Source organism: Arachis ipaensis, chromosome B2, assembly GCF_059453495.1.
Source record: "Arachis ipaensis isolate K30076 ecotype BB chromosome B2, ASM5945349v1, whole genome shotgun sequence".
NCBI classification, from domain to species: Eukaryota; Viridiplantae; Streptophyta; class Magnoliopsida; order Fabales; family Fabaceae; genus Arachis; species Arachis ipaensis.
Genome location: NC_142437.1, coordinates 25,282,941 through 25,296,759, shown reverse-complemented (window position 1 = coordinate 25,296,759; position 13,819 = coordinate 25,282,941). Strand labels below are relative to the sequence as shown.

At 34.5% G+C, this 13,819-nt stretch overlaps 1 pseudogene; it reads left to right on the top strand.

Moving 5' to 3' along the window:
- The first annotated feature begins 1,028 nt into the window (after positions 1–1,028).
- On the top strand, positions 1,029–13,677 carry LOC107627049 (pre-mRNA-splicing factor ATP-dependent RNA helicase DEAH10-like; annotated as a pseudogene).
- The last annotated feature ends 142 nt before the right edge of the window (positions 13,678–13,819 follow it).

Below are 13,819 nucleotides of genomic sequence, written 5' to 3'. Positions count from 1 at the left end.
AATTTATTTTTGTTATAAGACGGTTTTTCGGTTGAATCACGGTTGAACTAGTTGGGCCAGTAAACTATTGAACTAGTAGCTAGAGCGGTTTGATGACCAATCCAGTTTTTAGAAACTTGGTCCTTATTCATATTTTATTTGTTAGAATTAATTGTGAATTGCTAATAGACTCTTGTTAGAATTGATTGTTAATTGTTAATAGTCTTCGTTGCTACAATGTGATTGTTAATTGCCTAATAGATTGTCAATGTGATAGTGTGATTAGAATTAGATAATAGGCTGTGTTAAAATTGATTGTTAATTTCTATTAGATTATGTTAGAATTGATTAATTGCCTATTTGATTGTTAATTGTTAATAGGCTCCGTTCCTATAGTGTGATTGTTAATTGCTTAGTTGGAATTGATTGCTAATTGCCTAATTGATTGTCACTGTTATTGTGTTAAATTAAAATATTATTGTAGTATTGACTAATTTTATGTCTATTTTCGTATTAGTTATTTTTAGAAAGTGAGACTTGATTGTTGTTAAATTGTTGGTGAAGATATGTATTTCAAACCTAGTAGTCTGACCAGTTTGATCACCGGTTCAGTTTTAACAACTATGCATAATATCATATTTCTAAAAATCTGTACATATATGTATGTATATTTATATTTATATGTGTATGCTATGTAAATTACATTATACTGATAATATAACAGTTACTTATATTTATCAAAATATCAATCATCTTATGCAATTTTCCGGCATTGCTGCTTTGACTGAAGTGCTTTTTCCATCTTGACTTAATATTTAAGAGAGAGTATGATTCACGATTCATAGTAAGATTTTGTTATGGAAGATCATTGTTTGAGACCTAACTAGAGATCTGTTGTAATTGTTTCATAGTTGGATAGCAGAATATATCAGATAGGCCCTAACTCGGTATCCTCTTTGTTGTTCTTTTGCAGCAAGTCTTTGAAATCTCAGTGGTAGCCACTATCGCATCCCCAAATTAACAGTTTTGGATTTGTTGAAATGTCTTCCATGGCTAAGAGAAGCCATGACCCTTGTTCTACTGGAAAATTTACAAAACAGAATCTTCAAACTGAATTCTCTGCATGGTATGGATTTCTGCAATACATGTTAAGTTTCATTATTTCCTCCAAACCCAAGAATGAAAGAATCACCTTTGTAATCACTTTGGAAAAAGAGAAAGGAGGGAGGGGTGGGGAGGAGGAGGGGAGGATAAACTTGATTGTAATTTTAGTGTTTTCGTTGTATTTTAACATTTATAGTTTCCTTTTTCAGGAGGCAAAAGATAGCACAGCAGAGGAAGTCTTTCCCAATAGCTTCTGGTTTTGGCTGAGCTTGATTTTATATCTTTCTTCCTTGTTATGTTTTTCCTAGTTATTTTTGGCTTGTGTTATGATAATTCGGATTATGCTTGTTGTCGTCATTGTGTACTCTTGTAGTTGAGAAAAGACTCATTGAAGAGGTCCAAAAGAATGATATTTTGATTATCATTGGAGAAACAGGATGTGGAAAAACCACACGTAGGTCACATCTTATTTTTTATATAATTCATTATTTAGTTTTTCTATAAAAATAAAGGAAAAAAGGCTTTTAAGCATAGCAAATTTTCACCATGTTCTATTTATTCCATTTTACTATGTAGAGATTCCACAGTTCCTGTTTGGTGCTGGATTTTTCCGTGATGAAAAAGTGATTGGGATAACTCAATCGAGACGTGTAGCTGCCATTACAGTTGCAAAATGGGTTGCTGAAGAATGTGGTGTTGAGTTGGGCCAGAAAGTTAGTTACTTTGTTAGATTTGATGATACTACTTCCAGCTCAACAAGAATTAAATATATGACAGATGGATTGCTTCTAAGGTATACGTGTAACATGGATGTTTGGATATCTTTTTTCATTTTCCAGTAAGATTCATTTTGTGAGACTTTTACTGGGAACTTGGCCAATTAGAATTTGTTGCTCTTCTCAATACTGAAATACGAAAGAAATTATGATTTGCTTTGGTGGTGTCTCTCTGCCATTTGTTTTATGTTGTTTTTTTAAGAATGGGTTAACCAAACCACGTTCTTCACAAATTGCCCTCTTTGACAAGGATTTTAGTTGTATATGATTTGAAGTAGCTAAAGAGATTTCAATTTGAAATATTTGTTTTCTGCAGATTGTAAGTGCAGCTTTTTGTATAGGATAGCTGATGTGTTTCTTTATGCTTATAGGGAAGCATTGTTGGATCCATATCTTTTCGAGTATTCTATTATAATTTTTGATGAAGTACATGAGAGAACTGTCCACACTGATGTCTTGCTGGCCTTGCTAAAAAATGTACAATCTGCTCAATCAAGATCTGTTGCTGATGATCAGAGCTTTAACTTTGGAAAAAAGAATGTGAATGCTGGCATATCACTGGAGAAAGAATACGGCGATCAGAGCAGCAATTTTCTTAAAAAGGATAACCACGAAAAGTATCCTCCATTGAAGCTAATAATTATGTCTTCTAGTATTGATGCTCGCACTTTCTCCGAGTATTTTGGCAGTGCCAAATCTGTTCACATCCAAGGGAGACAATTTCCTGTGGATATATTTTACACATGCCATCCAAAAGAAGACTATTTTGCATTCATCTTTCATTTGCTCTATCTCTCAACTGATTCAGTAAAACTAAAAGAAAAATATATTTAAGTTAGACGTTTGTAAAATTGGATTCAAATATTTAAAATCACTGATATATTTGGTCTACGTTTCTATTAAATATCATGAGGCATTCTGTTTTTCTTTGACCATATCTACAATTTAAAGTAAAATGCCGGTGGCCTCATTTTAGAGTTGAATATGCTTATGCACATGCTTTTAAATTCATATATAATCTATTTTCAAGTAAGGTTCACTGTAAGTGCTACCAGCATTTCCATAACAACTACCTCCTATGATTTGGTAAATTTCAGCTCAGCTAGACATAATCCCTATGAACACTATAATTTTTTTTATTTTGTAAAAAATAAATGGGCATCCACCTATTTAATGAGATTTGATGCAAATTTTAAATAATAATCGAATGGGTACTCACTTGCTTTTAGTTGCATTCAAGTTATCTTTCTGTTTCTTTATTAGGTGATATTGGCAACTAATATTGCTGAGACATCAGTAACAATTCCTGGAGTAAAGTATGTAATAGATCCTGGCTTTGTCAAAGCACGTTCTTATAATTCTGGAAAAGACATGGAATCCTTGATTATAGTACCTACATCCAAATCCCAGGCACTGCAAAAAAGGTATGGTGCAAGATTCTGTTTTAGTGTGCTTAATGTTGATTGTTGCTTTAATTTAGTCAACAAAAACCCAACAAGTTTTTCTCTGTTTAACCGAGGATGTCAGTCTTTCCAGTGTTAATGTAGTTTAGTGTAGAAAACATTTTTCTCATATCACACGGCATTGCTGAACAAAGACTTTTTAGATGCAAATCTGGCATATTGTTTTTTGTATATTTTTCAATTTGTTTTTGTCACGTGTTTTTTTTTGCTTTGCATGTCCATTGGGAATCTCTTTATTATAAAGCTTGTTATATATTTTATCAGAAAATGAAATTAAACTGAGTGATGTAACCTTTTATTTCTTTTATCTTTATGATGCCTTTTCAAGTCTTGAACTTTCTTTTCTGTATCATAGCTCATTCTTTAATTGTGATTTTATGTGTAGCTGTTCTTACATATCATATGTTGGTTATAATGAATGATGTCATTTGCATAGTTACTATTGCTAAACAATCTTACTGAAATTAACATATACATGGAATTCTTCATTAAGTACGAACAAACTGATTGTTAGCTTTGTTGTTCAGTGGCCGTGCAGGGTGTGAAGGACCTGGAAAATGCTTTTGTCTATATCTAAAAAGTGAATTCGAGAAGCTTGAGGATTCGACAAAGCCAGAGATTAAGCGGTGCAACCTATCTAATGTGATTTTGCAGCTTAAGGCCTTGGGTGTTGATGACTGACGTGGCGGAAAATCGTCGATTAAGAATTTATAATGAACTGATGTTGCTAGTATAGTCCTTAACCAACGAAGATTCCGCGTATCAATTTAAAAAGGGTTGTCACAATATAAGAATAAAATACTGGGAGTATGAATCCCAGGTTGTCTCCCAACGAGTTGCTAAGAGAGTGCTAATTATTGATCAGGAGGTTTCTGAGAGATTTGAAGTTGGAGGCTAAAATTAAAGTAAATAAATTGAGCAAGAGATTTAATTAATTATAATAAAAAGCCTTGACTGGGAGGAGATTAATCGGAAGTTCTATTTTTGTTGGAATTTCCCAAGATCAATTAATAATTGATCTTTGTTTCTACCTAGTTAACCCTTACCGAATAAGGGAAAGTCAAGTAGTTCAGCCAACTTCTATTCACTAGTCCTAACCCTCTCCCTTGGGAAGGATTAGTGTTAGTGACTTCAAAGCAGGCATCAGGCCAACAATAAGCAATTAGTTACTGACTCTTGAGTATTCCAACTCAAGGGTCTCCTTTTAATCTACTCCCAAGTCAAGTTAGAAGTCTACTCTATTGACATGGATACCAATTTCACATACATATTCGAAAGGTAGAAAGAAAGCATGATAATTAAACTAATTGAAAGCAATTAAATAAACAATAAAGGGAAAAGATGTTCTTTGCATTAATAGATTCAAAATTCCAAATATTCATAAATAATTCTGAATGACATGAATGATAAATAAAATAAGGAAAGGAATAAGAAAACAAACTATAATACTAAATCTTCACATAGGTAATAATTCTTCAATATCCAACTCAAGAGCATAAAACTAGGAAAAGGTATATAACTATGGAAAACCCTGGAGGAAGTAGTTTTCTCTCCAGATTCAAAACTTAAAACTAAAACTTCTAAGAATGCACGAATGAATGAATGTCTCTTGAGTCTCTGCTGTTCCCTAGCTCTAGTCTGCATTTCTGGGCCGAAAACTGGGTCAAAACTCGGCCCGAAATTGCCCCCAGCGATTTCTGATGCGTTCTGTACGTGGCGCATGTCACGCATACACGTAAGTTACGCGTACGCGTCGATGGTCCTCTTCGCGTGTCACGCGTATGCGTTAGGTATGCGCACGCGTCGCTGTGCAGATCTCCAAATCACGCGCACGCGTCAGGTACGCGCACGCGTCGCTCTTCGCTGGTTGTCTCCTTCAATTCTTGTGCTCCTTCCATTTATGCAAGCTTCCTCTCCATCCTTTAAGCCATTCCTGCCCTATATAACCTGAAAACACTTAACGCACGGATCACAGCATCGAATGGTTTAAAGGGGGATTAAAAATACACAATTTAAAGGCTTAGTAAGCAAGTCTTTCAACCGTAGAATCAAATTGGGAAGGAATTGTAAAATCACATAATTCACATGAATAAGTGTAGGAAGAATCTGATAAAAATCACTCAATTCAACACAAGATAAACCATAAAATAGTGGTTTATCAATGACATAATAGGGTTTGATTTTATTGAAAAACCTTCACGGTGAGAAACTTGTCAGCATTTTGGTTTTATTATTTCCCTACATTTACATATTTATCAGTCTTTATGTGCTCCATTTTTGCTGATAATTATTTGTCGTAGCATTTTTTTTAGATATGTCTATGGTGAATCTTCTTAATTTTTAACATATGATTTTTGGTGGCACAATGATAGAATTCTCCCTTTCTTAAGAAGTGTTACACATTAAAAAAATCATTATAGTACGGGAGTGGCATTTAAATGTTCACTTCAGCATTACCCTAACGGATGAGACGAAAGTTTTGTTGTTTCTAAAAGTGGGACATGTAGTTGGTCATTTTGAAAAGCTGGGGATCAAATTGACCCATCCAACCAATTTCAGGAATCAAGATGCACATCACCTCAATATTTTAGCTTTTGATAAATAAATAAATAAAGAAGGTGGAGTTTTGTGATTAATTTTGGAAGAAAAAAATAACTTTCTGAATCCAAACATTCTATTCTATTCAATATAACATCAACCACAACCACTTTCTAAGGTAGTAAAAATGAGTTTTAATGGTCCATTCCACTTATTATCATAGTGCAACCTGAGAATAATATATATGGTTGTTTGCACTGTGATGCACATTATACTACAATCTTGGTACAATGACCACTATTTGGAAACATACATGAGGTAAATAAAAATTTCTGTTTGACTAGATGTAATTTCTTATCTCTTTGATAATATATTAGTGAATTATTCTTCTGGCATCCCTCGTTAGTGAGCTTTTGAAATTTGTTTTGATCTCTTGTAAGCTGTATCATGTATTGTACTGTTGAACTGAAGTAGCCTCTTTCAGGGTCAGGGAAGTAGGAATATTACTATTATCATTAAACTATCTCTGAAATTCATGGATCTGGAACTTTACTTATTGTTCATGTTCTTATTTACTGTTCATGTTCTTATTTTCTATACATATGAAACAATGCTTTAAATTTGGAAGTACAGGCTGTTTAATCTTATCACTTAAAGGGACTGTAGCAGTAAGACCCTTGAGATTGGGAAGTAAAGCTAATTTGACGATGTTCTTGAAGGTGATAAGATCCGAACGTAAGAACTCCTGGTGGCTATGGATTTAAGAGATTATAAAAAAAAGAGTTAAAAACCCCATATTCAAAAATTTGAGTGATAGTTTAGTTATAATATATATATATATATATATATATATATATATATTCTTTCTGAACCAAAGGAGGGCAATGATACCAGATGGCCCAAAGCGGATCAAGGAGGGAAAGGGGAAGAAGGTCTAAATAAAAAAGTAAATGCCAGATGTAAGGATGCAGATGCAGATACAAGAAAGTAAATATGAAGTTAGATGCAACGGTAGTCCGCACGCATATGCAAGTTAGTTATGAAGTTAGATGTGGCGGTAGTCTACACACATATGCAGATGCAGAAAGATTAAAATAAAAAACACGAAATTGAAGAACTGGATATGATTTTATTGAATAAGATTGAAAAAGAAGAAGGGGAAAGAAGAAGAGCTGGAGAGCTTATAAGAGAACTCTCAGAGCTTCTCTCTCTAACCTCTCTCTATGTTTTTGTAAAACTGAAGGGTGCCTCACAATGAGAACGAGGCCTCCTTTTATAATTGAAGATTCTACTATTTCTACAGTACAGGTGATGTTAACCAGTATTATTTCTACAGTACAAGTTGATACAATTTTGATTTTCGTGAGTACATAAATTTCGAGATTAAAGACTAATCCTCTCCTAGGTGGATTACAAAGCAGTCATCTTCATTTTGATTATAACCGCTTGAGGATTCTGCTGATGAAGTAGGATCTTCTTTGTGTTTTTTATCTTCTTGGATCATTTGCATGATTTGCTGAAGATGTTTCGCTAGAGTTTCTTTTGATTGAGCTCCTGCGAGGGCTACAGCAATTTGGGCTTTCTGATTGAGAAACGAAGCCGTTTCTGGATCTGAAATCTTCTGACTATCGGGATTGTTTTTGAACCATTCTCTGACCTTTTCTGGATAGGCCATTGATGAATCAAATTGAGACCACCATTTCACGTAACCATGCCTTTGCAGGATTGAAAATGATTTGGGGTGGTCTGGTTTTGCATATTTGTATTGCCAGAAAAATACCCATGCCAATGAAAAAATTGAGAAAAATTTTAACACTACAGGAACACATGTTTCCTGACTGTTAAATTTTGATTGAAAAAGTTTATACCCTTCATCCGTAGGTGAGGGTAGAATTTCTGAGATTGGCCCAAAGAAGTCTGATAAACCACTATTTTATGGTTTATATTGTGTTTAATTGTGTGGTTTTATCATGATCCTTACCCACTTATTCATCAATTTAGCATGCATTTAGATTTCCTTCCTAAATTCAGTACATGTTTGAAAATTGCTTCCTAGAGACTTTAATTTTTTATTTTTAATTCTCCTTTATTCCATTTGATGCCGTGATCTGTGTGTCAAGTGTTTCAGGCTTTATAGGGCATGAATGAGATGGAGATTGGAGAGGAAGCTAGCAAAAATGGAAGGAACACAAGAATTTGAGGAGATAACCAGCGAGAAGTGACGCGGTCGCATGGCTCACGCGACCGCGCGAAGGAGCACAAATCGCAGTGACGCGGCCGCATGGCTTGTGCGGCCGTGCGGATTAAAAAGCGCAAGCGACGCGGTAGCGTGGACGACGCGAACGCGTGGAGAGGAAAAAGCGCAAGCGACGCGTCCGCATGGACGACGCGATCGCGTGACATGCGCGATCTGCATAATCTGCAGAATTCGATGGGGGCGATTTTGAACCTTATTTCGGCCCAGTTTTCGGCCCGGAACAGCAGACTAGAGTCAGAAAATATGCAGAAACAACACACATTCATTCAGTAGTTTTTAGATCTAGTTTTTCACTCTCCTAGGTTTTTCTCTCTAGTTTTTTTAGAATATTAGTTTTCAATTGGCCTTAGCATTGGAACATTGAGAAGAGTTATTTCCTCATCAAGACTTCATCATTCTAGTTTGTTCTCTTAACTTGGTTTTATTCTTCCATGTTCTTTGTTATGTTCAATTTTGTCATTCAGATACTTTTATGATTAATTAATGCAAGGATTATTTCTCTTTAATTTAATTTCAACTCCAATAATCATGTCTTCTTTTAATTCCCTTTCATGTGCCATGGATTCTTTATTTACAATGCGTGAGTAGTTTCCTTACTTGATGGGGAGTTGATTAAAAGGAACTCTTGAGTTGGAAGAATTGAAAGAAAATTTGTAATTGGGTTAAATGTTGGATTGCTATCCTGTCACCGACGCCAATCCCTTTGAACTAAGTGGGTTGCAACTTGTGAACAGATTTGGCATTCCCACTTGTTTGACTTTCCCTTACCAGTAAAGGATAACCAAACAGAACAACCACTAATTATAAATTAATCTTACAATCACACCATCAATGATAGAGATTCCAACCAATCAATTCCCAATCAAGGCTTTTATTTATATTATTTAAAATTCCTCAATTTAAATAAAACAACACACTTTTCTGCAACTTGTTGGGAGACGACCTGGGACTTAAAACTCCCAGTAATTTTAAATTAAACTCTCTGTGACATATTTCTAAATTGATAGGCAGATTTTCGGTGAGTTAAGAACTATACTTGCAACGTAACCATTTTAATAAATTTTTAATTCACCAGCTTCTGCTTCCCATCAAAGTCCCACCATTGGTAGAACCAATTTGGGAAAATATAATGGGTTTTTTTTAAAATAGATTAACCATGAATATCTGTACTGAGTATTTTGAAACCAAAATACTTTAGTCTAGGCTTCCATGTAGTCCCAATAATTAAAACCTATTGGGTCATAATTTTGAGAAAATTTTTGAGTTTTATTTAGATTGTTTCCAAATTGCTTTGGGGACAAAATTCTGAGGATTTGGATAGTTGAATGGGTTATAAAATCAGGATTGGTTTTGTCCTTGTAATATTTAATAGATATTGAGTCAGTATCTATTAAGATGAATTCATAAAATTGGCGGGTTTTGTTGGGTGCCAATGGCCTGAAGTGGAATCCAGTAGGAAAAATCTTTGGGATGACTTTGTTTGGCGAACTATCCCAAAATTCAGGCTCCATATGGATAATGTTTGAGGATTTGTTTGTGGACATGTAATTGGTTTGGGTTTTTGTGTTTTGGTAGTGATTGAGGATGTTTGGGGTGTTTGGACAATAGCCTTTTCTTTTGGTTTTTGTATGACTATTTTTTGATTGGCTACTTGGGATATCAGTTGAGTTAAGTCAATTTCTTCATCTGACTCACTGCAAATGTCAGCCTAAGATTTTTTGTTAATTTTAGTGAGACCTTGGTCTTGTAAGGCCAAGAGGGTTTCGATTGGGAAGGCGTAGTCTGCCTTAGTCTGTTTGGCTTGGTTGTTTGCGGGTTGAATGGATTGTTGAGTAGATTGTTGGGTAGATGACCCAGTTGGAGTGCTGGAACTTGATTTTCTGATTGGCCCAGGTAGGGCTAGGCGAACGCCTCTGCCTCTAGTAGAGGCTAAAGTTGCCTTTTTAGGCATTATCGTATCCTTGCTTGTCTCCCTGCAAATATTCACGTGTGAGAAAGTCAGGGGGAGAATTTGAGTTACCCTTGATGTGCTCAATATCAAAATCAAAAACACTTAAAATGGCTTGCCATCTGGCAAAATTTTGTTTTGATGCGAGGTTTTTAACATCATTTTGTAAAACTTCTTTGGCCAATTTGCAATCAACTCGGACTAAAAATTTTTGATTGAGTAAATCAGACTGAAATTTTGTGATACACAAAACGATGGCTAAAATTTCTTTTTTGATGGTGGAATAGCTTTGTTGAGTACTATTCCAATGCTTTGATGTGAATGAAATGATACATTCTTTACAATGCAGTTTTTGTTTCAAGATACCACCATATCCTAGGTCAGATGCATCTGTTTCAATGATTTTGAATGCATGGGGAACAGGTAGGTATAGACAAGGAAGATTGCGAACTTTAGTATTGAGAAATCTGATGATTTCAGAATGTTTGTCCGTCCATGGTGGGGGATTTTTCTTAAGCCTATCATGAAGAGGCTTAATGAGATTGTTAAGATTTGGGATGAAATCGGAGACATAATTGAGACATCCTAGGAACCTCTGGAGTTGAGGTTTGTCAAGGATATAGTCTGGGAATTTTTCTGCAAACAAAATCGATCTTTCGATAGGAGTTATTGTTCCTTGGGAAATCATATGACCAAGAAAACGAATTTTTGTTTGCAAGCCCCTTTTTCTGGATGATGTACATAAAAGTTTTAACATGTTTGAAATGTTCTTCTAAAGTTTGTGAGAAGATTAAGACATCATCTATGTAAACGATCGCAAAATTTGAATATGGGTTAAAAATATCATTCATTATTTTTTGAAATTCAGATGGGGCATTTTTTAGACCAAACGGCATTACATTCCATTTTTTGTAAATGCAGTTTTATATCTATCAGATTCTTTAATCTGAATTTGCCAAAAAACCGGACAGCGATTATCAAATCATTAGAACAGCTATTTTCACTAGGTGCTCTAACAGATGACTGTCAGCTCTCTGATCCTGTTGGGCATCAAATGGCTCGGCTGTCCTTGGACCCTGTTTATTCTAAAGCTCTTATCTTAGCTAGTCAATATAACTGCTTAGAGGACATGTTGATAACCGTAGCAATGCTATCTGTGGAAACCATATTTTATGCTCCCCGGGAAAAAAAAAAGTAGAGGTTTGAATAATGAATTATGATTCTACTGCATATCTGTTATATTCTCTTTTGATGTCACTATGAAAAACGAAGCTTAAAAGGATTTTGGTCAAATGCTTGTCTTTTTTTCCTTCTGTCCTTATACTTCTTTTGGTTTTCGTTTAGTAAAATTTTAAAGTTAGTTATTTAAGTACCTATAATTAGTTTGCTTGCTGATGTGATATGTCTTGCTACATCAGCATTTAACCTACCAGTTCAGCACTTAACAGAACAAATTAGGACTAAAATAGATAACTTTAATTTTGCTCGACTAAAATCAGAAGAAAAATTTTAGGGACCAAAACATAAGAGGTGTTTCGTAGGGACCAAAAATTTATTTAATCCGGCAAACAAATATGAATATTAATCATTGATTGTATACTTCCATAGTCTACCCCTCTATTGACTATTTAACAGAATGTGTAAATAGTGTATAAATGATATATAAAATAAGCAATGAATTTCTGTAGGAAAATTCTAGTGTTAGTATAATTATAGGTATCATTCATTGTCTATTCCTTGCATGCAATTGAAGTTACTATTTTTCTCATCTTTTTACTAGGCAAGAACTGCAATAAAATGCTTCTCTAGTCCGGAGGGAGACCACATTACTTTGATTAATGTGTATCGAGCATCTAATGACTTCTTAGAGAGGAGATCAATAGAAATGGGTAAAGCAAAAAAAGTGGTGTAAGGATAATTTTATTAGTAGTCGTTCTCTTAGACATGCTCGTGACATCCACAGGTAGTTGTTATTTTAAATCTAAATGTCTCAAATTCGTCATATCTTTAAGGATAAATTACACTCACAGCCCCTGAGATTTATCAAATTACGGGCACCATCCTTTTATTTGAGTAGTATGCACTCACCTCCCCTCTATTTGTGTCATTAAATTGAAATAACATTAAATAGGTTGTATAAAGTCATTTTTAACTCCACTCTCTTTATGCATGGAGAACTTGTAGAGACGGAAGAACAATGGCAAAAGCTCTTTTTCTTTTAACATTGTTATGTAGGGCATTTTTGTCATTTCAATTCAGTAAAATAAAATTAAACAAAATAAAAAGTATTAAGATATAAGTATAGGCACATGTATAAAGATTTAATAATTACATTAATATAGGAATCTAAGTATATTATTTAGACAAACAATTGGTGCAATGCAGGGGTGGTGAGTGCATAATGGTCAAAAAATGTGGGTAAAGGTAAATGTAATTTACCTTGTCTTGCTTGAAATATTCTTTATGCATTCTCATTTCTGATAACTACTGCAGGCAAATTAGGGTACATGCTGAACAAATGGGGCTGAATCTAGCTTCTTGTGGAGATGATATGCTTCAGTACCGCAGATGTCTTGCTGCTTCCTTTTTCCTCAATGCGGCCGTAAAGCAGCAGGAGGGAACATATAGGTTGTTGTCTATTCCTTCTATTAAATTCAAACTCCTGTGGAATTTTATATATTTATTCTTTAGCATTTTGACTTGTTTTCTAATTGACAACTGTATATAGTGTTCAACTCAGATATTTATTTTATTTTTATGGAAACAACTTTCTGCTTTGTCACGACATGGCAGGGCCTTGGCAAGTGGTCTGGTGGTGCAGATCCACCCATCTTCTATATTATTCCGGCAAAAATCAAAGTGTATTATTTTTAATAAACTTGTTCAAACTAATAGCAAGTCGTTCAGAATGTAAGCAGCATTGACTACCTATGGTTAACTGAGCTGGCTCCTCAAATATTATGTTGTGAAAAATTAAATTCTTCATGGTTTTGCCAACCAGGTAATTAAAACTTTATTTTTGCATCCCATTTGTGCTTTGATAATTTTGGGCAGTTATATACTTTTATTATGTTAAGCTTTGCCATTTTACATCTATAGAGAATAAAGTAACTTGCTAAAATGGCCTTGAAATTCCCAAAAGTTTCTTATATCTCTGTCGCCTTAACACTATGCTTGGCATATTAATGATGTTAAGCTTAAACTGGAACAACTGCTGATATCAGCTTAGTAACAAAATGGATTTGATTAGCTTGTGATGTCTCTAGGTTTTCTTTCTTCCCAGAAATCCTAGCTCAATGGAACTGATAATCTCATGTACAGTCAATTGCATTGCGCCTTATCTCAAGATGTGAAACATAATATGCTAATGATTGTTCATGAGTTAAAACCCCTTCACCTGAAAAAATTAAAGAAATGATTTATACAAAATTTATCCATTCATTCCACATATAAATGGCACTGAAATGATTGATTTTTATCGTAGGACATTTATCTATTACAGCAAGAATAGTGAAAGCTTCAGAATATGTCTACTTTATGGATGTTGCCTATCGACTTTATATAAATGACAACAGTTTTAATGGCTTGTTTTTGCTATCATTATTTGTCTAAAACTATGGAGATGCGGCTGCATCCTCCAATGACATACACCTCTTACTGAGTTGTTCCTGCTTTACTTTCTACTACTAGGTGGTTATTGCTATCGAGATTCAGTAATGGGTGAGTGATGTAACTACAAACCTTACTGTCGATG